Below are 23,248 nucleotides of genomic sequence, written 5' to 3'. Positions count from 1 at the left end.
AGTACTCCAGATGTGGCCTCACCAGTACCCTGTATAACTGAAGCATAACCTCCCTACTCTTGTATAAAATTCCCCTCACAATAAACAATAACATCCTGTTAGCTTTGCTAATTACTTGCTAGTTCCTACCTCCCTTCCTTTTCTTGATTTACAGCTAGTTCCAGGATATTACTTGTATCCTCTATAGTGAAGACCGATGTAAACTATTTGTTCAATTCGTCTGCCCTCTCCTTATTTTCTATTATTGATTCCCCAACACACTCTGTTAACTCTTTTATTTTTAAATATCTATAGAAACTCTTACTATATAGGGTTCCTTGATGCCACACTCGGTCAAATGCTGCCTTGATGTTAAGGGCAGCCACTCTCACCTCACCTCAGGAGTTCAGCTTTTTTGTCCATGTTTGAACCAAGGCTGTAATGAGGTCAGGAGCTGAGTGGCCCTGGCGGAAGCTAAACTGAGCATCAGTGAGCAGGTTATTTCTGAATAAGTGCTGCTTGATAGCACTGTCAACAACACCTTCACTTTACTAATATGGAGAGTAGACTGATGCGGTAATTGGCTGGGTTGGATTTGTCCTGCTTCTTTGCAGACAGGACATAACTGGGCAATTTTCCACATAGCCGGTAGATGTCAGTGTTGTAGCTGTACTGGAACAGCTTGGCTAGGGATGCAGCTAATTCTGGAACACAAGTCTTCAGTACTATTGCTGGAATACTGTCAGGGCCCATAGCCTTTGCAGTTTCCAGTGCCTTCAGCCGTTTCTTGATATCACGTGGAGTGAATCGAATTGGCTGAAGACTGGTTCTGTGAATTTCCTATATTTTTCCATGGAATGTGGGCATCCCTAGCAAGGCAAGCATTTGATTCCCATCCACAATCTAAAGCTGTGCTTGTGAGCTGGAGCACACTCAGGAATCCAGCAGAACGGAATTTCAGGAGACAAAATTGACACTGTGTGAGCTGGGCCGTCATTGAGGCTGTCTGAGTCTGGTTCAACTTGTGGGGAGAATTCAAAGGTGAAGACTTTCAACGGTGAAGATTGGAATCTCTCGTGAGAGACAGATTTCCAACAAGATTGGCTGACTTAGTGTTACTGACATCAGGGTGGGTTGTTGGGAAATCCATGTTAGAGTGTAAGACAGATATTGTAAATTGTTTTACTTTTCTGACCTTTTTTAGTGAAGTTTATTTTTGTTTATTCAAAACCTGTGGAATCTTGTGGCTTTCTTCACTGAATCTCAAACTTTGTCTATTTTAAGCAAAATGTTACTGGTCCCCAACCTTATATTACCAACAATTTGTGGGTCTGGCCACATCCATTTCATCAAAATGATGATTTCATCAAAAATTCTGAAATCCCTATTGGATGGTTAAAAAGAAACAAAGCACAACAGTAGCCCTATGAGTAAATTATCATCAACATGTAAGACCTAGACAACATTAAGGCTTGGGCTTAAGTGGCAAATAACATTCAGGTCACAAAAGCGCCAGGCAATGACCATCTCCAATAAGAGAAAACCTAATCATCTCCCCTTGACATTCAATAGCATTACCATCGCTGAATCCCCCACTATCAACATACTGAGGGTCACCATTGAGCAGAAGCTGAATTGAACCAGCTGTATAAATACAGACAATAGCAGGTCAGAATCTGGGAGTCTGAGATGAGTAACTCACCCCCACAGTTGAAAACAATTAAAACGAAGTTCTTCTATCCCAATCCTCTGGATATTCAAGATAATACTTCAATCATAGACTTTAAGATTTGATGGCATCTTTCCCATGCCTCTTGCGACTGTGGGTGTATGCTGTTGAATTAAGTTGTTTTATTCTAAACTACATATAGGCCAGGATTTTTCCTATGACAGGTGGGCTAGATGGGAGCAGGCGGGGGCGGGGCCAGGCACAGAGCTGATCGCCCACCCAGCATAATACGCAGCTGGTAGCACCCAGCGCTACCTGTGCAGGAGGAGGGAGAGTCGGGGCCAGCACTCTCATGTGCACGAAAGAGCGCTTTAATTTCCCTGAGGCACAGAGCTACCTCAGGGAGATTGAATGAATATTAAAATAATTAAAGAACTGGGTTAAAAATGTATTTAAACATGTCCCGTCATATGACTGTGTCACATGAGTGGAGCCATGTTTTTGTATTTATGAAAATTTATTTATTTATTTTTTTAATGAAAGTTTCAGGAAACCTCATCCCACTCGTGGATGAGGTTTAAACTGAAAAATGCAACGGCCGGTGGGACTTTCTGCCTGCCGCAACCTTAAGTTCTCAGATGGCTCAATTAATTTGTTAATGGCCTTAATAGGCCGTTTACATTTCGGCGGGTGCGCAGTCGACTCCAGCGCGCGCCCACCAAATGAAATATCTCGATGGCGTGCAATAACGTTGGAACGCACACCTGACATCATCACGTGTCATTTTACATGTCAGTGTGTTGGGCCTGCCCTCGCACGCTGAGTGGAAAATTCTGCCCATTGTTTCCTGCAATGCCCGTGACATAAAGTTTGACCCTTGGTCAGAGTGAACAGCTCTGGCAATTCATACCTAGCGAAAAACTGAATCAACCCTTCAATTACCCTCTTGGCAGTAATCTTTCTTGAGGGAATGGCTACATTATGCACTTGACTGATTATCTTAAATTGGTTGTTAGTGTAACTATTAGCACACTCTGGTTTGTTCAGAAAGTGCTGTCCAATCAGAATCATATCTATCATTTTTTGAATTATTTAATATAATCAGTCGAGCTTGTAACGTGCCTCATTTACACTTGCTAGAAGTGACATATATTCATTTGCAGAGACCTATTCTCTACAAACTCAAGGAAAATATTCAATCTTTGCATCTTTTTTGATTTATCCATGAGCTTGGGGAGCCTGAAGTTCCCCATTGCAATTTCCATGGGAACACCTCGGCCAATCAGAGTTGACATGCAATCAACACCCTTTACTCCTGTAGTATAAATGTTTTCCAGCCAATCACAGAGTGCAGGTAGAATGACAGTAAAGGCTTGGTAAATCCAGGAAGGGCCCAAAGGCTCCTGAAACCAACAGTAGGCAAGAAAATGGAAGGAAGATGTAGGAAGTCTACCCCACACCAAACCCCTGCCCCACCCCCCCTCACACTGACCCCCCTACTCCCAGTTCTTTGACTTGCCTGGATATGCTCGAGTTGATGAGAGCCAGTGGGGAGATTTTCTTTCCTGTGGATAGTAAAAAGACACCAGCCACCCAAATGAAGCAGGCTTGACTGGATGTAGCAGAGGCTATCAACAGGGTAGTGCCCAGGACCTGGATTCAGAGCCATAAAAGGATTAATGACCTCATTAGGTCAACAAAGATGAGTGATAAAAACAAATATAAAAACAAAAAACTGCGGATGCTGGAAATCCAAAACAAAAACAGATATACCACTTGCAGGTGATATCCATCTATCTGACTTCCCTAGCATTCTCCTGTACAGCACTGCGTTGACTGACACACCTTACAGCTCCACGCATTCCTGCCTCTCCAGGCACCTCCTTAAATCTCCATCTGTGCAGCCAAAGCTCACACTCAGCCTCAGCCTGCTGTCACCTCGCACCTATCCCTCACAGTCACCCTCTTCAAAAGCTCCCATTCCGTCCTCTGCACTTCTGACAATCGTAACTCTCTTTCTCCCAGGAGAGGAGAGTGCAAAACTCCAGGGGGCTGCAGAGAATCGGGGTGGATCTGGAGCTATTGCCACCCAGTCCACAGAAGGACACCCTGGGGACTGGCAGGATGACGCAGATATTAGTTGTTGGCGATGGAGAGATGGAGGCTGCCCAGAGACATGATGGCAGAATTAGATATGATGCTGCCACTCAGTATTTAAAAGTCACTCTCGTTGAATTGACGCTGCCGCTAACTGAAATATCATGATTTTCACTATGTCAAATTTGAACCCTTTCCCCGTGTGTCTTTTATCCCCCACAGGTTCCCCAAAGGGTAACGAAGGAGCTGCTGCAGGAAGAGGCCAAGGAGTCCTCAGAAGAAGGTGAGCACTCTGAAAATGCAATGTCATGTGTCACAAGTGTACCCTTCACCAGTACAGGTACCTCAGTGGATACTTGTTTAGAAATGCTAGGCTGTCAGATGTTGAGGAGGAGGAGCAGGTTCTAGAGACAGTACCACTCCGAGCTGGACAGAACTGCAGAGCTTTGGAGATAATCCATGAAAAGGGAACTTACAGAACAGCAACAGGAAACCTGTGTTGCTATGATCCGGTCAGGGACCAGTAACTTTTTGTTCAAAGTTGCCAAAGTTTGAAATCCCAGTTACCCACCTGGAGAATAAAACCACAAGATCCCATGGTTTTAAACAAACAAAATAAACTTTACTATACAAACTTAGAAAAGTAAAATGATTTCCAATCTTGTACTTTAATAATCAGAATTAACAAGAGGTAAATATAAATTAACAGGCAAACTGTGGTCAGACATACCACACTGCACATTAAATGGCAGATGCAACCAAGACAGATCCCATGGATTTCCCAGCAACCCACTCAGGTGTCAGTGACCACTGTGAGTCAGAAAATCTCATTAAAACTCTGTCTTCCTCACCAAGGATTTCAACTCCTCACTTTCGAAATTAGCCTCTGAATTCCCTCAAATGCTGCTTCGACTGGGACTGTCTCAATGACTGCTCACTTCCCTATGGTTCAATCTCCTCCTGACACTATGTCCCATGGGATTCACAAAGCTACATTCCTGTCTCCAATTACTGAAACAAACTGCTAACTTCTCCAAGCTGGGATTGCCACTGGGGTTTCTCTGAACTCCAGTCACTTGGCTGCATTAAGCTATAAATGGCCCCCAAGCCTTCTCTGATTCCTAACTGCCTGGAGCCTTCTCTCAGTCCTCAGTGCTTCGCTGAGCTGCAAACCACATGAGGTCCAAAGTGCAACCAACACCCTCTCCCAGCAAACACGGATAAATTATAATCAGAGAACCTTCTTCAGCCCCACTCATCTCCATGGCAATGTAGCCTTTCAGGGTTCAAAGAATGCTTTTCAACTAATTTAGCTCTAACTCCCAAAACAAAACATCTCTCTGGATTGCACTGCTTTGCAAGAAGTGTAGACAACACATCTCCAGTTCTCCACCTAAGGAAGCCCACCTGCTGTTTCATCGGTAAAAACAAAAAACTGCAGATGCTGGAAATCCAAAACTACCTGGAAAAACTCAGCAGGTCTGGCAGCATCGGCAGAGAAGAGCAAAGTTGATGTTTCGAGTCCTCATGACCCTTCAACAGAACTAAGTAGAAATAGGAAAGGGGTGAAATATAAATTGGTGTAAGGGGGAGGGCAGTGTGGGGTTGTTGGGATAAGCAAGCAGTGATAGGAGGAGATAACCAAAAGATCTATATAAATTATTGGAAAAAACAAAAGGGAGGGGGAAGAAACGGAAAGGGAGTGGGGATGGAGGAGGGAGTTCAAGATCTAAAGTTGTTGAACTCAATATTCAGTCCGGAAGGCTGTATTCGAAAATCCTGACGGAGAGTAGAACAAAACTTCTTCAAGGTAGGCATTTCTTGAAGAGAAGTGGCAGTCAATTAAACACAGAGATAAAAACAAAAAACTGTGGATGCTGGAAATCTAAAAATACCTGGAAAAACTCAGCAGATCTGGCAGCATTGGCGGAGAAGATCAAAGTTGACGTTTCGAGTCCTCATGACCCTTCAACAGAACTAAGTAGAAATAGGAAAGGGGTGAAATATAAGATGGTTTAAGGTGGGAGGGGGGGAGAAGGGGGGACAAGCAAGTGTGATAGGAGGAGATAACCAAAAGATCTGCGGTCTCCTCTACATTGGAGAGACCAAACGCAGACTGGGTGACCGCTTTGCAGAACACCTTCGGTCTGTCTGCAAGTATTACCCAAACCTCCCTGTCGCTTGCCATTTTAACACTCCACCCTGCTCTCTTGCCCACATGTCTGTCCTTGGCTTGCTGCATTGTTCCAGTGAAGCCCAACGCAAACTGGAGGAACAGCACCTCATCTTCCGACTAGGCACTTTACAGCCTTCCGGACTGAATATTGAGTTCAACAACTTTAGATCTTGAACTCCCTCATCCATCCCCACTCCCTTTCCGTTTCTTCCCCCTTCCTTTTGTTTTTTCCAATAATTTATATAGATTTTTCTTTTCCCATCTATTTCCATTATTTTTAAATGTATTCCACCTATCGCTTATTTCACCCCACCCCCACTAGAGCTACCTTGCTTGTCCTGCCATCCACTCTTAATTAGCACATTCTTTTAGATAATATCACTACCTTCAATACCTCTTTGTTCTTTTGTCTGTGACATCTTTTGGTTATCTTCTCCTATCACTGCTTGCTTGTCCCTACAACCACCCCCCCACTTCTCTCCCCTCTCCCCCCATTTAAACCAGCTTATATTTCACCCCTTTCCTATTTCTACTTAGTCCTGTTGAAGGGTCATGAGGACTCGAAACGTCAACTTTACTCTTCTCTGCCGATGCTGCCAGACCTGCTGAGTTTTTGCAGGTATTTCTGTTTTTGTTTTGTGCTGTTTCATTGGCTCCACCTCTTCTGTTCTGACTCTACTAAACAAACCTTCTGAACTGCCATTTACTTTTAGGTGCTCTGGCAGTCTCTAAAGCCCAGCATTTTAATTACCTTACCTTCACAACAATAATCTTCCCAGAACTAAAAGTTACCTCTAAAATATTATCATGATTTTCACTACAGTGTGTTTCTGTCAGCATTTCCAGAGGCAGCTTGGAGTGTGATTGGAAGAGTCCATCTCTAGCATTGTCATGAGCTGTAACTCATTTTCGCGCTTTACTTAATTCCTTAAATTCTTCTGCAGTCCTCTGATAGCCAACCGGTAAGCTCAGTCTCAAGCAACTTCTGCCCATTCTATTGCACTAATCAGATCAGACAGAAGTGAGTTTATTCAACATGAGCCTTTTTCTTCTCAAAGACCTTATTTTGTTACTTAGATTTAAAAGAGTGTGTTGGTTATGTCATGCTGAAAAAGATAATCCAGAGAACACAAGGAGGGCAGTGGAGTGGAATAATCAACCAGGGGTGCTGTTGCTACTGAATTCTTACCTGGAGACCTGGAGTAAGTGGCACCTCTGGAGCTCACACTGATACCAGATGTTCGACTGAATCTTGAAACTTCCCAGCTCTCTGCAATAATCCCCTGGGAGTCAACGCAGATCAGCTACAGGAAGTGAAACTGAAACTCATTGTTTCCTTCAAAACAAGCTGTCCTGCCAAGGCTGAAAATCAAAGGTACAAACAGAGGAAACTACCCAATCAAATTACCGTGTGCAATCAACTGAATCTTCTAAAATATTGCCAAAGAATTATAATTTGTACTTTTAGGTCTGACCCATTAAGAAGCAGCTATGGAGTTGTACACTTTCTAATGCATCTGTCTTGTTGCAGAAAATGGAGAATTGGTGAATTGGGTGATCTGGAGGGTGTCATTGAACCATTAGTCCCATTTAAATCAAACATTCATTCCCAATTTTTATATTTCTGTTATAAATCTTTGCATAAATGTGTCACCACTTATCAAGACCAAAAAAAAGCTGAATAAAAGCATTAAAATATTTTTCAATATTTATCATGTCAGGCAGCATCTGCAGAACAAGAGGGAAACAGATTTAAGGGGCAGGGTTTTCCTGTCAAGCGAGCGGGGATGGGGCCTGCTTGTCGATGCGTAAAATGACGCGCGGTGACGTCGGGCGGAACTCCTGATGTCACTGCGCCCCATTTAACTTTTTAGGTAGGCGGGGGCTCAGCAAAATCAGCTGATGGCCAATTGAGGCCAATTGACAGAATCATTGCAGCAATTAATGGACCTGCCCATCTAACCTTAGGGTGGGCAGGCCAGGAGCCCTGACGGGCATCAAACCTCAACCACGGGCGGGGTGAGGTTTCATGTAAGTTTTAAAAAAGTTCATTAAAGTTTTTAAAAAAGTTATGGACATGTCCCAACTCATGTGACAGTGTCACAGGAGGGGACATGTCAGGGATGTGTTTTTTCTCTATTTTTAATGTTTTTGACAGTAGAGCCCATCTCCCTGAGGCAGCACTTAGCCTCAGGGAGATGAGTGCGCTCTTTCGTGAGCATGCGCGAAAGAGCACACTCTGAGGTTTAGGGAGTTCCCCCCTCGCCCGCACAGGGAGTGCATAGCACTTCGATGTGGACATCACACTGGGTGGGACATAGTTGGGCCGCTCATGTAAAATGGCAGCGTGCCCCCAATCGGGGGCACCGATCGGAGGCGCGCCTGTGTGCGCCTGCAATTCAACTTCGCCCCCGACGAGAGGAAAATCCTGCCCAAGGTTTCAGGTCAATGACCTTTCATCAGAACTGGGAAAATTCAGAAACATAATGGATCTTGAGCAAGTAAAATTGGGGGAGAGTGGGAAGAGAACCAAAGGGAAGGTCTGTAAGAGGGTGGAGTGCAGGACAGATTAAATTACAAAAGGTTTCATGATTCTAAAGCCAAAGGGAGTCATAATAAGTAAATTAAGTAAAGAAAGGAAGTGTCTAGAGGAAGTGTGAATGGCAAGATAGCTGCCGTCCAAACACAAAGTGGAGGAAAAAAGAGAGAAACAAATGAACAAAAGAAACTAGCAAAAGAACTTAAAACAAGTGGGGCAGAAGTGATGATCTAAAGGCTGCGTTTAATTGCGCTGCAACAGTAGGGGGAGCTCGTCCTTCACATGTGCAGACACGGCGTCCGTCACTGTGGGCTGAACAATATGGTGGAGGTTGCAGGGGCAGTGGACGGATTCCACCCACCCCAAACCCCAGGACATAAAGTCAACATGGAGTTGACCCACTCCACACTGTCCTGTCCCGTAGCTATACCATGCTGCACATGGGCTTAACAAGGGCAGTATGGCAGTTCTGTCCTTCACTGGGGAGGATGTGGTGACATCTGGAGCTGCCAGCCAATCTGATTGGCCAGCAGCTGCATCAGTCCCAGTAGCGCCAAGGGCGCATTAGTGGCCACTGCCGGGAGTGCAAGAAGAAGACAGAGAAAGCCCAGGGCTCCCTGGAGCCAGTAAGTCCAGTCTTGGCCGGGGGGTTACAGCTGGCCAGGGAGGGGGGCAGGAGTTGGGGGCTCGGGTTTAAGGCCGGGGGCGGGGGGGGTGGGGTGGTGAGGTTAGGAAGGAAGGGGTGTTCAACCTTAAAGTGGTCAGCTCCAATCTGCAAAGGGCAGCCCCGAAACATCGACTACCACATCCCCCTTCCTTCTCGCCCTGTAAAGTTCCATTTAAAAACTTGGGCTGCCCATGCAAAACATTTTGTGACATGGGGGGTGCATTATCAGGGTAAATTGGCTTGGTAACAAGCCCTTGATTGCTTATTTGAATATCGCAGGTCTTTTTTTATTCATTCATGGGATGTTGTCTTCGCTGGCTGGGTCAGCATTTATTGCCCATCCCTAGTTGCCCTTGAGAAGGTGGTGGTGAGCTGCCTTCTTGAACCGCTGCAGTCCATGTGGTGTAGGTACACACACAGTGCTGTTAGGAAGGAAGTTTCAGGATTTTGACCCAGCGACAGTGAAGGAACGGTGATATCTTTCCAAGTCAGGATGGTGAGTGAATTAGAGGGGAACCTCCAAGCGGTGGTGTTCCCATCTCTCTGCTGCCCTTGTCCTTCTAGGTGGTAGTGGTTGTGGGTTTGGAAGGTGCTGTCTAAGGAGTCTTAGTGAATTCCTGCAATGCATCTTGTAGATGGTACACACTGCTGCTACTGTGCGTCAGTGGTGGAGGGAGTGAATGTTTGTGGATGTGGTCCCAGTCAAATGGGCTGCTTTGTCCTGGATGGTGTCAAGCTTCTTGATGTGACTTTATCATTTACGACTAGTTAGACATCCTAACCTAATATTTGAGATGCCAATTGAAAACTGTTATTATAGGGAGTAAATTAAAACAGAATTATGTTAGGATTGACTGTTCCCCCAAAATGTTCTGTCCATTTGTCAGTCATTATTATTAAAATTCTCGTCAGAAATACATTGGGGCATTGCTTTTTTAAATAGGTCTTTTTGCAAATACTATCAAAAATATGTATTCTATTTTCTACAAATATATTTATTCTTTGGTAAATAAGTAATTAATAAATAAACAAGTTTTAAGTAAAAATTCATTGCCCGATGTGTCTGTTATGACCGATGCAGTTGATAAAGCGGAGTTATTTAAAAATCCAAGAGGGAAACTTTAAACAACTGTCATAAACTATAATTTTAAGTGTTATGTTTGAGATGCCACTCTAAATTCAGAAATCAGACCACCGGTTCTCAAGGTTTTACATTAAACTAAATGAAACATTTTATTAATTACACAGGTTAAAAATATATCCACATGGCCACAAATTACTACTATCATAACTTTTAACAAATTCCCAAACTTATCCCCATTAAAGCAACAACAACCCATATATTTAACCAAACACCTGTGTTAGGGGAAAGAAAGTAAGTAAGAATTTATGGTAAGGAAGAATTTATTAAAAGGGAATAAATTACTTAAAATCTCCAGGCAGCCAGTGCTACCAAGCACATTAACAGTTAAAGGTTACCAGATGAACCTTGCACAGCCTTAGGGCCTGTAAGCAACAGAAAGGCCTTGGGAGCCAGACTGGAGTCAGAGGATTGCAATAACATAGATTAAGTGATAGGGGAAGGACAGATGGTCCCAGTTTAGATGGAGAGAAGGTCTCTGCCTGGGTGAAAATAGGGACATACGATGCATGTACCAGAGATGTCTGTTTAATGTAAACTTATATGTTGACGAGATCGGAATCTGGAAACTGTTCTTGTACGTGACCAATAATGTATAAATATGTTGAACACTTGTGATTTAGCAGACTGCTATCTCAAGCTGCATTGAGATGGTTCTCTCCTTGCAATAGCTTGAATAAATGATTGTGACCTGTACCTGAGACCCCTGTGGTCCGTTTGTCAAAGTGACCATGATAGTTTTACATAGTCGGCAGGATACTTGGATCGGATCCTCAGGATGGCTCTGCAAAGTGGGTGAGCATGTTTTATTTATTACCCGTAGTTAGTGCAGTAAGCCTACTGGAGAATGGTCCGGTTGAGTATCAAAAGAATCGGGAGGAGGACTCAGGAAAGGAGATAGAGGCCAGACCCCAGTTGAGAGGAGGCAGAGCCACGCTGGTGGGCTGTGGTTTGAAATACAACCTTAGCCAAAGCCGCGCAGGCCAGGCCCCAGTTAAACAAGTAGACCGCATACACCTCAAATAACTAAGTTGTTAGGGCGGGGCGAACCTACCACGCAGAGAAAGACGGGGATATAAGAACAGAAGGCCGTCAGGAAAACAGAATGGAGCTATGGAACTCGACTGGGGAGCCGCGGACTCCATTACTAGGTCCATAGCAGAACAACGGTCAAAATTAATCAAGAAATTGTGGAAGGATGATTGGGACCCAAAAGGTTCCCTACTGAATTTTCTGTAACTTAAAAAAAATGAATGATCTAAGTTACAAGAGCTGCTTGTGCTGAAGAGAGAGAGAGAAAGAGAGAAAAGGGGGCTACCCCTAGGGAGTTAATAAGCACTCACAGGCAGGAGCAGGGGAAATGTGAGCTTTCATCGGTTTGATGGTCCCTATAGGTGGAGCCTTCAAGATCCCCACTGCAATTTTGAAGTTTCGTTTAGAATATGCGAGTTTTAAGTCGTTAAGTTAAGGATTCAGGAATATAAATACATACCTCTAAATATATGTTTGTTTGTGTGCAAGCAAGCATTTGTATGTGAGCTTTAATGTGTTTCCTTCCTTAAATTCTCATTTGTGTGTGTGTGTGTAGTTCAGCATTTTAGGGTTGAAAACCCCATATTAGATTAAAGGAAAAGTATACTCAAACATTCTAAAGTTTTGAGTATAAAGTTTGAGTTGAGATTTCTGGCAAAAATCGCAATTTGAAGGTATCATAAAGCTAAACAGGGTTAGATGAACCAACCTTTGTTCCACCCCCTTGCAGACTAGCATCACCAGCTTCCAAGCTGATTGGGATTGATACATACGAGTTACATGAATTTCATGAATTTACATAAAATTCTGAGGGGAAAAATTACCTGAAGTTCAAGGGATTCCAGGAAAACCAAAAGGCGTAAACACACGTTCTAGGTAGTTCCAATGGATAAAAAAAGGGTTTATTTTGAAGCGATGAATTAAAAATGAAAGGAAATATGCATCCCAACAGCACTGTAATTTGAATTTGGGACAATCTTGAGATGTAAAGTGCAGCATAATTAATAATGCAAAGTAACAGGTTACTTTGAATAACGAGGATGCTTTCCAAAGATAAAGAATGAGTCGATAAACATATGGGACTTCTAATCTGGATACAAATCAATACACATAAGAAAGAGGTAGTTTTAATTTTGATAGCGTAAATTATATTTCTTACAAAGTTTAAAATTTTGAGGTTAGGGTCTTGATAATGTTCTCAAAAGGGAATTTTCATTTTAAAAGGTTTGACAACAACTGGCACCAATTCAAATGCTGCAAGCTATTGTATTTGTAAGTCTGTTCCCAAAATATGAAGCTAAGCTCAAGACCTTGACAAAGTTTGGCAGAAATCGAATGTTTGGCCGAGTTAATGAATCTGGGATAATTCTAAAAGAAGCGGGTCAGACACAATTTACTGGGTTACCTTTGAAACAATAAAATGTTGTTTGAGAAGAAGATAAGGAACATGTCAATGCCTGATTTCTATTTTTAAAACTGTTATGAGAATACTTTATTGGATTTTAAACTCTCTCCAGACACCTGAACAAGATAAGGTGGGAGCTGTTGTACGTGTAAAATGGTATGAGGCAAGTAGAAGAAAGAGTTAGGGAAAGAGGACGCAATATACAAACAGTTTTAAGGGAACTGAATTTGATGATCTGGCCATCAACTGAGATATTGGAAACGCACAGGGAGAGATAAGCAGGGATCTAGAGACAGAGATCCTTGTTGACAGGGAATAGTTAATACGGCCTAAAGAGCAAGGAAACATTATAAACGATCAAGACAATAGGAAACTGACTTCAAGAGAATCTTAGGATGATCATGGTCAGAGGGAAAAAAGGTAAAACTATGTGGAATCTGTAGTTCAGGAATTGAAATGTAAGGAGAAATAATACTTAACAGCAATTTACCACAAGGTGGATATTGGTAAAGGGAAAGCTGGAAAAAGGCTAAATAGATGTATTACTGATTGTATTAATGTGCCTGCGAGCTACAAAAAGTAAGACCACAGGATTAACACTATGATGACAGACTTTTTTTTGAAAAATATACTTTATTCATAAAATATCTGGAAGAACGTTACAAAACATTTCTAAATGGCCATCACAAAAAGTGCATCAGATTCAACTTTTACACATGGATCACAAGGTGCTTCAATACAATCAATGAATATTACAATCATTTCAATATGGTCATTACAGACAATCAGACAGTGCAATGGTGTTGGAGCTATCAACACCCATCATGTTGCACTCTGAGGTGCTTCAATACAATTATAATACAATTAGTATTCAATGTATACATTCATTGTGAGCTGTACAGCCCGAGGGGTCTAAACAGTTCCCAGCCCCTCAGTGCACTATGGCAGAAAGGTCTTAGACAGCGACCTTTCCCCATTTCACCTTTGCAGCAGCTGTCCCAAGCTGTGTCCCTCAGCACGTAGTCCTGGACCTTGGAATGTGCCAGTCTGCAACACTTGGTCGGGGACAACTCTTTGCACTGGAAGACCAACAAGTTTCGGGCAGACCAAAGAGCGTCTTTCACCGAGTTGATGATCCTTCTGCTGCAGTTGATGTTTGTCTCGGTGTGTGTCCCTGGGAACAGCCCGTAGAGCACAGAGTCCTGTGTCACAGAACTGCTCGGGATGAACCTCAATAGAAACCACTGCATCTCTCTCTCTAGATCTTCTTTGCAAAGGCACAGTCCACCAGGAGGTGAACAACGGTCTCTTCCCCACCACAGCCACCTCGAGGGCAACATGCAGAGGGGGTGAGACTCCTGGCATGTTGGAAGAATCTGACGGGGAGGGCCTTTCTCTCCACCAGCCAAGCTACGTCTTGGTGCTTGTTGGAAAGTTCTGGCAATGAGGCATTCTGCTAAATGACTTTGACATTCTGCCCGGGGAACCATCCTACCGAATCCACCCTCTTCTTTTCCCTCAGGGCCTCTAAGACGTTACATCCCGACCACTGCCTGATAGTCTTGTGGTCAAAGGTGTTTCTCTGCATAAATTTTCCCACGACGGACAGGTGGTACGGCACGGTCCAACTACTTGGAGCATTCCGCGGCAGCGTGGCCATACCCATCCTTCACAACACCGGGGACAGGTAGAACCTCAGCACGTAGTGACACTTGGTGTTTGCGTACCAAGGGTCTACACACAGCTTGATGCAGCCACACACAAAGGTGGCCATCAGTATGAGGGCGATGTTGGGCACGTTTTCTCCCTCCTTATCTAGAGGCTTGTACATCACGTCCCTGCGGATACGATCCATTTTCGACCTCCAGATAAAGCGATGACAGACAGAGTTAAGCGGCTCCCAGACAGCACCGCCACTGGAAGTGAAGACACTGAGCCATTGAAAGATAGGATAAGAAGGTGCACTGTAGAGTCGTGTAGGCAGTTTAAGGAATTGAGGTCTGACATGGGACAGCAGCAGGAGGCAGTAGACTGGAAGGAGTGGAGGGTGCCTGTCCAGATGGATTCAGATCAGGGAACTCATTTCACAGGAAGAGTCATTAAAGAAATGTATAAATTTAAACAGAAATTCCACATTCCCTACCAGCCACAGAGCTCGGGGGTGATGGAAAGGATGAACTGAACTTTAAAAAAAAACATTAATCGCAAAAGCAATTCAAGAGACAGGGAACAGCCCAATATTCTAATGCACCTTAGGGCCACCCCAAGCAGGACTGGATCACCCCAATTGAAATAATGACAAGGGGATCAATGCAGTTACCCGAGGGAATCATAGTAGGAGTGGGAGGTGTAGGACCATTAAAAGGAAGGATGCAAGACTACTTGAGGGAAATGAGTAAGCAATTACATGAGTTAAGGAAGGAAGTCAGGGACCGACAGGTAATTAAGGACATGGAAACAGGCAAATCCAAAGAGCAACAATGGACCCCTGCCCCCCTAAGTGGGGAATAAGTTGATAGTCAAGGTGAGCCCGGAGCGAATAGGTGGCATGGACCTTATGAGGTAATTATGATGAGTGATACATGGGCACTTGTAGATATGAAAACACGAAGTTAATGGAGGCATTACACACAGCTAAAGATACATGACAATTGACCAAACGGTAACCCGGAGAACGGGAGCCAATGTTAATGTCTCCACAGATCTAATCGTGGGCCTATCAGCACTGGCAACAAGGTCGGGGATCATCACTGCTCATCCCGCACTGCAGGAGGAGCCTTGGTACACCACGGACAGTGCCGAATGCAACACGTAACGGGGAATGATAAATGTAACAGTAGGAGAACAAGTGCTTTCGAATTGTAGTAAGGGTTTGGTTCAGATCGGGCCACTATCCAGCCACCTCCCACGTCTACACCCACAGTCTGAGTAGAGATAATTGAAGCCCCTCAAACCACACCGACTAACCCATCTTGTCCAACTATGTATCCAGGACTGACGAATGGCTTGGTACTGGTTAATCAGAAGTTTTGTATGATAATGTACACCACGAGCTGGTACCCGTGGTCTTGAACATATCTGGAATTGCCCTGCCCCCCAGTGGTACTCAACCCATATTCGAGCACTATATACAGCTCGAATGGGCCAGCGGATGACTGAAACATCTCAGTTCAATGGAGGGATGCGATCAGGTCTAGGAAGAAACCGAAATAATCACAGCCTGATGAATGACGCTGCCACGATATTCAATACAGGGACATCAGTGGTTGATTCAGAACCTGGCAGCTGTTGATCAGAAAGTCCATACCCTGAGCTGCAAGCTTAAGGAAATTTTAGAACAGGAACAGGGAATTCACAACACCAAATTAAACACAGGCCAGGACATGACACGATTAATCCAAAACCTGACTACCGTGCTCGAAGGTCATGCGGGGACTATCAATAAACTGATTGGGATAGAGAAAAATATTTCAGAAGAAGCGAGCAGAAATGATGTTTGCAGCACCTGATCTTGGGCACTGGAACAAGCCCAAGAGAATTTAAGACAGATTAATGAAGGGGTGGTTCCTTTATGGGTAACTAATGAACATTTATTTAATCTTTCACGACATAAGGATCATGACTTGATTGGTTGCCAGCTCAGAGGTTTAACACGCATATATAGAATGAATGTTGAATGTATAGTAAATAATAATATGCTAACAGGCATTGTCTTAGTGATGCCTGTCATACCTATGTCAACACCCGGCAGAACATTATATAGAGTAGAAAATATTGGGATTATATGGGGGATTACTATTTTAAGTACCACAATATTCCGCCATATGCAGTAGACATAGAAGGAAATATAGTTAGCACCGCATTAGAAAGGTGTAGTATAGAGGCCACCACAGTAGTATGTGCACATCCAATATATGAGACGGAGGAAGCGAAGTGCGGATATGAAGCAGCAGCAAGTTGTACAATGGAAACTATATGGGCTACAAAAGAACCGACACATGTTGCATACACGGGGAATGGGAGACATTGTATTACCATGTGGCAGCAAAAGATCCAGTACGGGAGCAACTGGATGTGCCCCATCCACAGTCGATCGGTCTGCCTACACCCACAGGTGCCGGCAAGGGTGGGGAATATGGAACTGGCCAAAATATACTAGAGAAGAACGACTACTATCCAGGTCATGGAAAGCCTTAGGGATAACCTGATGCAGTACGTGAACCAGTTCTCCGATGGAATTCCCTTACTACCAGAGCACTTAACTGCGATTCAGAGACAGGCTCAACAAATGTATAGGACTTACTATACACTGCAGCAACAGGTTAGAGCCTTAAAAGAAGGTATTGATCGAATAGATGAGAGGATCTGTGGAACTGGGGCACAAATGTACACATACACCCATGGATTATCTCCCATACCCTAGTTATACTTCAACTGATATTGATTATATATCTAACATATATTTCATCATACTCAAAGGTTGCAAAAATAAAGGGTGTTGCTGGGGGAGATTATACCGGTGGGGACAAATTTAGTAAGCCATACGCCTGAATTGAACGGCCAGATGATACAGATGGTCTGACGGTACCTTTTATAACCCAAAGCTGGATGACTGGCCAGCATCAATGGGGAGCAGTGCGCAAAGGGACAGACAGCACCACTATAGTTGGCTACCTTGGGCTAGGCCAAGGGCCATAAGGGGTGACTGTTAGGGGGAAGAAAGTAAGTAAGATTTTATGGTATTTATTGAAAGGGAATGAATTACTTAAAATCTCCAGGCAGCCAGTGCTACCAAGCACATTAACAGTTAAAGGTTACCAGATGAACCTTGCACAGCCTTAGGGCCTGTAAGCAACAGAAAGGCCTTGGGAACCAGACTGGAGTCAGAGGATGGCAACAACATAGATTAAGTGTGCTCTTCAACAGAAAGGGGAAGGACAGATGGTCCCAGCTTAGATATGACGGAAGGTCTCTGCCTGGGTGAAAATAGGGACATACAATGCATGTACCTGTTACCAGAGATGTCTGTTTAATGTAAACTTATATGTTGACGAGATCGGAATCTGGAAACTTTCTTGTACGTGACTAATAATGTATAAATATGTTGAACACTTGTGATTTAGCAGAGTGCTATCTCAAGCTGCATTGAAATGGTTCTCTCCTTGCAATAGCTTGAATAAATGATTGTGACCTGTACCTGAGACTCCTGTGGTCCGTTTGTCAAAGTGACCACAACACCAGGTAAAGCATTTTCACCTTACACATTCAAAATGAGGTTCTTGACACTGTGGAGCCAGTTGGAGGCTTGCAGCTGCCTTTAATTTTACATTGCCTCTGCCTGCACACCTGAAAACTACTGAAGTTATACCTGCCAGCCCCATTCAATGTTAATTCTCATTGTATCAACAACCTCTTTGAACTTTACCTTTTAACAATTAAACCTCATTCATTATACCAAGTTCATTAGTAATATAAACATATTGCTTGGTAGCTGTTAGAAAGGTGTCAATTTTCACCCCACTTTTTGAATGCTCTATTCAAAAAATGTAAATGCACGCCATCTCTCTTACATATCAAAACTAGAACATATTAAAGCACCCAGACTAGCTGGCTTTAATCCAATACCTGCAGACCAAACCTCTATATTAAAGGAAAAATATTTTCCAGAATATTATATACATTAGTAGCTTCATGACATCCCCCTCCTTATCAAAAAATGAACCATCATAATTCTAAAAGACGGCTTCATTTTAATAACCCATCTCACACTATTTCCTATACTTATTACACTATTATATTACCAGATGCATACCTTAACATAAATATATATATACAAGTCCTTGGTATCAACAAAAATCACTCCAGTTCAGTCAGGTTTATTTTTGAAATGTCCTATTTTCCTTCAAGCTTCAAACTCTTGATAACACATCTGCGAACAGATTTTCTCTACCAGCAGTATATATAATACCTGAATTAAATGGCTGTAACAATAGACTCCATCTGAGAAACCTTGCATTTTTGTCACAAAATTTGTCCAAAAACTTCAAAGGATTATGGCCCGTGTGAACGATTATTTCTGATGCAAAACAAAAACAGAAATACCTGGAAAAACTCAGCAGGTCTGGCTGCATCGGCAGAGGAGAGCACAACTCAAAATTCTGTTAGTTCTGTTGAAGGGTCGTGAGGACTCGAAACGTCAACTGTGCTCTCCTGCGCCGATGCTGCCAGACCTGCTGAGTGTTTCCAGGTATTCCTGTTTCTGTTTTTGTTTTGGATTTCCAGCATCCGCAGTTTTTTGCTATTATTTCTGATGAATTGTTTGCAACATGGGGAGAATTCCCCCCACCACCACTGCTCGGGCGGTGGTGCAAGGGCGTGCACACCCCCGGTCAGCTCCGCGGTGCCCATTTTACATGTGCGGGCCAATTAAGGCCCTCCCAGCGTGACACGCGCCCGGAAGCTCTGAGCGCTCCCTGTGCGGGCAGGAGAAGGGGTTCCCTGAGTCAGGAGTGCGCTCTTTCCTGCGTGTGCGTCAAAGAGCGTAGAAATCTCCCTGAGGCTCGGAGGTGCCTCAGGGAGATAAGTTTTAAAAATTTTAATTAAAAATTTTAAGACATGTCCCGTGGATGAGGTTTCGTGAAAAATGCGAAGGCCGCCTGGGCTCTTCGCCTGCCCACCGCCAACCTTAAGGTTGGACGGGCAGCTTTCCCCATAGGCTTTATTTGGTTAATTAATGGCCTTAACAGACCTTTGACAGTTCGGCGGGTGCGCAGCCGAGTTGGCTGAGTGCCTGCCGAACAGAAAATCTAAATGACGGGTGGTGATGTGACGACATACACCCAACACCACCACGCGTCATTTTACACGTCAGCAATCCAGCCTCGCCCCCCCCCCCCCCCACTGCTCACCAACCGGAAAATCCTGCCCATAAGAACCAGGAGCAGGAGTCGGCAACTCAGCCCCTCGAGCCTGCCCCGCCATTCAATACGATCATGGCTGATCTCATTTCGGCCTCAACTCCAATTTCCCGCCCTCTCCCCATAACCTTTCAACCTGTTAGTAATTAAAAACCTGCCTACCTCCTTCTTAAATTTATTCAGCATCCCGGCATCCACTGCACTCTGAGGTAGTGAAGTCCACAGATTCATGACCTTTTGAGAAAAGTATATCCTCCTCATCTCTGATTTAAATCTACCACCCCTTAGCCTAAAACTATGGCCTCTCATTCTATAATGCCCCACAGGGGAAACATCTGCTCCACATCTACTTTATCTATCCCCTTTAGCATCTTATGTACCTCAATTAGATCTCCTCTCATCCTTCTAAACTCTAGCTAGTATAGGCCTAAACTGCTCAATCTCTCCTCACAAGACAAGCCCCAGATCTCTGGAATCAATCTAGTGAACCTCCTCTGAACCGCCTCCAATGCAATTATATCCTTCCTCAAGTAAGGGGAACAAAACTGTGCACAGTACACCAGGTGGGATCTCACCAATGCCTTGTACAGTTGCAACAACATTTCTCTATTTTTATACTCTATTCCTTTAGCAATAAATGCCAAAATTCCATCTGCCTTCCTTATTACCTGCTGTATCTGCATACTAGTTTTCAGCGATTCATGCCTGAGGACACCCAGATCCCTCTGCACTGAAGCATTCTGAAGTTTCTCTCCATTTAAATAATAAGTTGCCTTTTTATTCTTCTGACCAAAATGGATAACCTCACACTTATCCACGTTAAACTCCACCCACCAAATTTTGGCCCATTCACCTAACCATATCAATTTGTAAATTTCTTATTTCTTCATTATAACTTACATTCTCACCTATTTGGTATCATCTGCAAATTTAGCTATAGTACCTTCTATCCCTGAATCCAAGTCATTAATATAGATTGTAAATAGTTGGGGCACAAGGACCAAACCCTGTGGTAGCCCACAAGTTACAGCTTGCCATCCAGAAAAAGACCCATTTGTCTCCACTCTGCTTTCTGTTGGTTAGCCTATCTCGATCCAAGATTATATATTACCCCTAGATCCGTGCGATGTGTATTAATCTTTTGTGCGGCACCTTATCAAAGGCCTTCTGGAAGTCCAGATATACTACATCTACAGGATCCCCATTATCCACTTTGCTTGTCACATCTTCAAAGAACTCTAGCAAATTAGTCAAACACGATTTACTCTTCATAAAACCATGCTGACTCTGATGAATTGCATTTTGACTTTCCAAATGCCCCATTACTGCTTCCTTAATAACGGATTCCAACAATTTCCCAACGACAGACGTTAAACTAACTGGTCTATAGTTTCCAACTTTCTGCCTCCCCCCTTTTTGAATAAGGGTGATATATATTAGCATTTTTCCGATCCACTGGAACCTTTCCAGAATCCAGGGAAGTTTGGAATATTATTACCAATGCATCCACTATCTCCACTGCCACGTCCTTTAAGACCCTGGGATGTAGCCATCAGGTCCTGGGGACTTGTCACCCTTTAATCCCAATAGTTTGCTCAGTACTTTTTCTCTAGTGATGGTGATTGTTCCAAGTTCCCCCTTCTCTATACCCTCTGCTCTACCTGTTAATATTGGGGTGGTACTAGTATCCTCCACTGTGAAAACTGAGGCAAAATATTGATTAAGCGTCTCTGCCATTTCTGCATTCCCCACTATTAACTCCACAATCTCATCCTCCAAGGAACCAGCATTCACTTTAGTTACTCTCTTTCCTTTTATATACTGGTAGAAGCTTTTGCTATCAGTTTTTACATTTTGTGCTGGTTTTCTTTCATAATTTACCTTTGCTCTTTTTATTTTTTTTTAGTAACCCTTCGTTGATCTTTAAAAGTTTCCCAATCTTCCAGCCTGCCACTGACCTTTGCAATTTGGTATGCCTTAGTTTTTGCCTTTAAGTTATCTTTAACTTCCTTGCTTAGCCATAGATGATTTTTCCCCCTCATACCATCTTTCTTCCTCTTTGGAATATATTTTACTTGGGAGGAATTGAATATCCCCTTATATATCTGCCACTGTTCATCAACTATCCTACCTTGTAGTCTTCCTGCCCAGTCCATTAGGACCAAATCTGCCCTCATGCCTATGTAGTTACCTTTGTTTAACTCCAGAACACTAGTGTGGGACTCAGGTTTCTCACTCTCAAACTGAACATGAAATTCCATCATGCTATGATCACTCTTCCCTAGAGGATCCGTTACTATGAGATCATTAATTAATCCCAACTCATTGCACAAAACCAAATCCAGAATAGCCTGCTCCCTGGTTGGTTCCACAACATATTGCTCCAAGAAACAATCTCTAATACACACTATCAACTCTCCCTCGAGGCTACCCTTGCCAATTTGATTAGTCCAGTCTATATGTGGGTGTGTGGGGGAGCACAGTGAAGGCTCCCTGAGGCACAGTGTGGGTGTGTGGGGGAGCACAGTGAAGGTTCCCTGAGGCACAGTGAAGGCTCCCTGAGGCACAGTGTGGGTGTGTGGGGGAGCACAGTGAAGGCTCCCTGAGACACAGTGTGTGTGTGTGGGGGAGCACAGTGAAGGTTCCCCGAGGCACAGTGTGTGTGTGTGGGGGAGCACAGTGAAGGCTCCCTGAGGCACAGTGTGGGTGTGTGGGGGAGCACGGTGAAGGCTCCCCGAGGCACAGTGAAGGCTCCCCGAGGCACAGTGTGTGTGTGTGTGTGGGGGAGCACAGTGAAGGCTCCCTGAGGCACAGTGAAGGTTCCCCGAGGCACAGTGAATGTTCCCTGAGGCACAGTGAAGGTTCCCTGAGGCACAGTGAAGGTTCCCCGAGGCACAGTGAAGACTCCCTGAGGCACAGTGAAGGTTCCCTGAGGCACAGTGAAGGTTCCCTGAGGCACAGTGAAGGTTCCCCGAGGCACAGTGAATGTTCCCTGAGGCACAGTGAAGGTTCCCTGAGGCACAGTGAAGACTCCCTGAGGCACAGTGAAGGTTCCCTGAGGCACAGTGAAGGTTCCCTGAGGCACAGTGAAGACTCCCTGAGGCACAGTGAAGGTTCCCCGAGGCACAGTGAAGGTTCCCTGAGGCACAGTGAAGGTTCCCTGAGGCACAGTGAAGGTTCCCCGAGGCACAGTGAAGACTCCCTGAGGCACAGTGAAGGTTCCCTGAGGCACAGTGAAGACTCCCTGAGGCACAGTGAAGGTTCCCTGAGGCACAGTGAAGGTTCCCTGAGGCACAGTGAAGACTCCCTGAGGCACAGTGAAGGTTCCCTGAGGCACAGTGAAGGTTCCCTGAGGCACAGTGAAGACTCCCTGAGGCACAGTGAAGGTTCCCTGAGGCACAGTGAAGGTTCCCTGAGGCACAGTGAAGGTTCCCTGAGGCACAGTGAAGGTTCCCTGAGGCACAGTGAAGGTTCCCCGAGGCACAGTGAATGTTCCCTGAGGCACAGTGAAGGTTCCCTGAGGCACAGTGAAGGTTCCCTGAGGCACAGTGAAGGTTCCCTGAGGCACAGTGAAGACTCCCTGAGGCACAGTGAAGGTTCCCTGAGGCACGGAGCCACATTAGGGA

The 23,248-nt window shown here is 44.2% G+C and overlaps 1 protein-coding gene and 1 long non-coding RNA gene across 4 annotated transcripts in view; one reads left to right on the top strand and one right to left on the bottom strand.

Annotated features, from left to right (window-relative positions):
- Positions 1-7,232, bottom strand: part of LOC121283440 (apolipoprotein L6-like) — a 59,997-nt gene extending 52,765 nt beyond the window's left edge. For all 3 annotated transcript variants that reach the window (XM_041198054.1, XM_041198139.1, XM_041198227.1), the window contains exon 1: positions 7,111-7,232. The gene's annotated coding sequence lies outside the window, so the exon portion shown is untranslated. The remainder of the gene's footprint in view (positions 1-7,110) is intronic.
- LOC121283569 overlaps positions 1-15,468 on the top strand; it is a 37,546-nt gene extending 22,078 nt beyond the window's left edge. Inside the window, exons 2-3 of the long non-coding RNA XR_005944292.1 lie at positions 3,968-4,028; positions 15,408-15,468. This is a non-coding gene — a long non-coding RNA (uncharacterized LOC121283569). The remainder of the gene's footprint in view (positions 1-3,967; positions 4,029-15,407) is intronic.
- Positions 15,469-23,248: the final 7,780 nt, after the last annotated feature.

The sequence above is a fragment of the Carcharodon carcharias genome, chromosome 1, assembly GCF_017639515.1.
Source record: "Carcharodon carcharias isolate sCarCar2 chromosome 1, sCarCar2.pri, whole genome shotgun sequence".
NCBI lineage: Eukaryota > Metazoa > Chordata > Chondrichthyes > Lamniformes > Lamnidae > Carcharodon > Carcharodon carcharias.
Note: the sequence above shows the minus strand (reverse complement) of the source record. Positions and strands in the feature narration are given on the sequence as shown.